The 3,841-nt window shown below is 42.7% G+C and overlaps 1 long non-coding RNA gene across 1 annotated transcript; it reads left to right on the top strand.

The window, feature by feature from the left end:
* LOC103637750 (uncharacterized) lies at nucleotides 1-1,896 on the top strand. Its single transcript, XR_558336.3, has 4 exons — nucleotides 1-315; nucleotides 425-502; nucleotides 582-623; nucleotides 724-1,896. It is a non-coding gene; the product is annotated as an uncharacterized lncRNA (long non-coding RNA).
* Nucleotides 1,897-3,841: the final 1,945 nt, after the last annotated feature.

The following is a 3,841-nucleotide window of genomic DNA, read 5'->3' as shown; positions in this document are numbered from 1 at the left end:
TCCGCCTCCGATCCTCTCTCTCCCGCCGCTGCCTATGCCACGGTCATCGCGGCTTGCTCCATCCAGGAATCCCTGCATCTGCCCACATTTCTTGTACCCTGTGCCCTCCTCCCCTCTGCCTCCCAGCCCAGCAGCAAGTCAGCGAGCGAACGACACGATGCGAGCGAGTGAACACGCGGCGGTCGGGCGAGCAGGCAGTGTGCGGGCACGTTGGCGAGCGGGCGGAGCGTAGGCGACGCACGAGAGCGCGCCGTGGGGCGTGGGGGCCTGCGCCTTGTAAGCGAAACGTCCGGCAAGCGGCAATCAAACCAAAACGTATGCATATGTGAATTTTGGCCGCTCAATCGCTTGTGTCACTAGCCCTGGTTGTTAAACATTAATAAGTTGGATCGTTACTGATTCATACTGTTGCTGGTTATTGCAGATTGCTCCAAGGACCTAGGCATATGTGCCAAGTGCTGCACTTGTGTTAACAAGCTTGTTGGAGGGTGTGATTCCTGCGGTGCATTCCTGCTCTAAACTTACAGCTGCATCAATATGCATAATATCTTTAGATTTATTAATTTGTAATTCTATTTAAGGATGCGAATGAAGAGGACGATGAGCGCAAGTCATTAGGAGAGGTTTGATTGTGTATTTTTGTTACATTTGGAAGTTGGAACTAGATTGCTATATGAACCTAGTAGAAGAGTATTGTTCTGCGCTGATGGCTGAAGCTTTCAGGTCAGAGGGGTGTTAGGGAGAGGCAAAGACGTACACGTCTTCAAATTGTAAGTACTGTTGTTCAAATTTTCACAGCGAACAAACTTTCGTTCTTATGCACTTGCCTCTATTATTAGTAGTCTCCGTGATGCAGAAACCGAATTAGCATAAGACTTTGGAGCCATGGATCTAAAAATGGATTTGCTTTCATTAACTTGGATACTGAAGGAGCACAACGCTGATGGTTACGACCTGCTGAGATATGATGTTTATAACTATTGAAGATGATAAAATATTAAGTATTTCGAGATATGAAAACATAGAAGATTAAATTACCAATTGCTATTAACGAAATACTTGTTTTATGATTTTCTTAATACTATCTTATTACTCTATTTTATGTCTTTAGTATATGATTTCTTTTTAGATCCTATCTTTAGAATTGGAGCTACAATAGATGAAGAATGAAGATAGGGACAATTCCGTGTATGCCATCCAAAAATATACTTATTCCTTGTGTGCCACTGGTCCCACATGTCATACACTTAAAAAAACATATATGTCACTCAGTGACACACAAGGAATGAGTATAAAATCTGATGACATATAGAGAATTTTTCCATGAAGATACTACTCAGTCATCTATATGTTCTCTATTTTTAGTCTGTCTTTATGCTCTATTTTATTTTATTTGACACACTTGTACTCTTATCCTATTAAAATCGGCATGGGGCTTTATTAAATCATGGATCCACCACTATGTTAGGTTATTTGACACACTTGTGCTCTACCCTTGGTATGGAGCATGGTTTCCCCTATTTCGCTGTGCACCGCAGTCGATTTCGTTAGTCATGCATGCGAGATGTGATTGCACTCTCACTTCTCCCTGACGGGTGTGCTAGATGCAATGTCTGGTAATATATTTGCTTCTGGCAGGACAAAGAAGTTCGCTCGTTAGCGATGATCAGCGATAAAGCGTAAGGCGAGGCGACACCTTAAATATATTTACAAATAAGAAAAATATTAATATTTGAGAAAGTATTTAGCATAATAATAATAATAATAAAGAGAAAAGGATAAAGATAAGAAAAGACTAACCCAATCAGCCTAAATCAGCCCAACTAGACCATTAGGTCAAACCCATTTCTTCACTCTCCCCCTCTCCCTCTATCTCTCAGTACCAGTCCACTCCCTCTCACTCCCAACCGCCTCTCTCACCCCTCTCTCCCTCTCTCACCGGTCTCTCCCTCTATGCTCACTTCTCCCTCTCTCCTCTGCTGGCCCCGCCACACCGCGCCGATGGAGTCGCTGTTGGAGCCCGCCACACCGCGCGTGCCCGCGCCGCCATGCTGTCGGCCTCCGGTAACCTCTCTTCCACACGCCTTAGGTCCATGAGTAAGGCGAGTAGGACGCCTTACGTCACCGGCGCGCCTTACTGCCTAGGCGATGCCTTAACAACTATGGCAATGATGGTCATGAATGCTGTTGTACTTCACCTCTTGTTGCGTGGTTAGGGTATAGAGTTTATAAGCAGGTGAGTGGAACTTTTGCATTTCATACTGTTATATATGTTGATACCATGATGCATCTTAGTGGTCCTTGAATTGGAAGGATCATCGTTTACATTTTTAGTTCTTACCCATAGACCATTGTTTTTTGTCGCATTGGTACCAGACTCTTCGTGTTAACCGTTACTATTGTGATCCACGACGGTCGAGGCTACGGTCGAAAGGTAATTACATTAATTAGCTATGGATTAAAATACTTGTCTAAACCCGTAAACATTAGCTAGCAGTTACTTTTTGTTGTATTTTGGATGTCAACATGAGCCATCCTTAAATGGCATTGTCCATGTGTTAACAATCTCCGTTAAACAGAATGGTTCTAGATGAAATGGAAAGATGTCTAAATGATATCACAGAATCTCATGGATACTTTTTTGTGTTTTTATTTATGTCTTTTCAATTCTAATCTCACTTGCAAAGGAGCTTAATGTTACCAGTTATCACCAATCAAGGACTTTCTGAATTTTTTAGTTTCGTGATCAAAACACTTCTAGGTCTGAATTGTAACATTTTTTTATATTCCTTAACTTCACCTAGCAGTGTGTTCCTTTATTCTGTTTTTTGTTTTCTTGTAACCTTATGCTTTCTCCGTTTGTAGGTGTGAAGACAGACCATACAGTCCACATGGTACGTGGTGTTGCGCCAGCACCAGCATCCGCTACGCCTGTAGCCAAGTAGCCAACCAAGAACCTACTACACTACTGCTCCTGCCAGTTTCCAAGCAGCAGGATTGGGTGGCTTGTTGCTAGATCTGGGTGCTACAGGGGCTGCTGCTAACAGTGGGGGATGGGTTTTGTTGGGGGCCTTCATCTTCTGAAAGTCCTTAAAAACACGACTAATATGTTTTCCAAGTATAATATATTGTAACAGGAACCTTCGGCTTTGAAATGAAGGTGCACACGGTATGAAAGGCGCGGTCTGGAAGAAGGATGAATCAGTTCCGAAGCTATAAATGGAGAAGCTTCGGCTGAGCGCAAAGACGGTGATGGAGAATGAAACTGACCTAAAGGGGAAAAGACTGCTTAGTCCTCGACAAATTACTCCTTAGTCAATAGTAAATGTCAAGGACATGGATGTAATTTTACCTAGGCTGCGTCCTGTGCCTATAAATAGATGAACAGTAACACCATACTATTCACGCTGACCTGTAATCACTCGCACGTCACTCTTTGATTCTTACCCTCTGTCAAGCCGAAGGTACAAATGTAATTCAATATCATTAATGTTTGTTCATGATCATATAATGAGGATATAGATAATCTAATGATTTGATAACGCAAGCAACAGAAATGGCGTAGCAAATGCTGTCGCTGTGGTTTTCTATTTATATGCCTAGTGCATTGCAACTTGGAGGGCCCCATTTGTCATTGACTTTCGCTATTCTAGCGAAGGGAATGTGTTTTTTTGGACCTTCGGCTAAAGGCCTTCATTCACGTCGCAATCTGAATTTGTTAGATACAACAAATTAATACTGTGAGGGGCTACTATTGCGGGCCTTCATCTTCCGAAGGTCCTCAAAAACACGACTAATATGTTTTCCAAGTATAATATACTGTAACAGGAACCTTCGGCTT

This window comes from Zea mays, chromosome 1 (genome assembly GCF_902167145.1).
Source record: "Zea mays cultivar B73 chromosome 1, Zm-B73-REFERENCE-NAM-5.0, whole genome shotgun sequence".
In the NCBI taxonomy this organism is placed as follows: domain Eukaryota; kingdom Viridiplantae; phylum Streptophyta; class Magnoliopsida; order Poales; family Poaceae; genus Zea; species Zea mays.
Note: the sequence above shows the minus strand (reverse complement) of the source record. Positions and strands in the feature narration are given on the sequence as shown.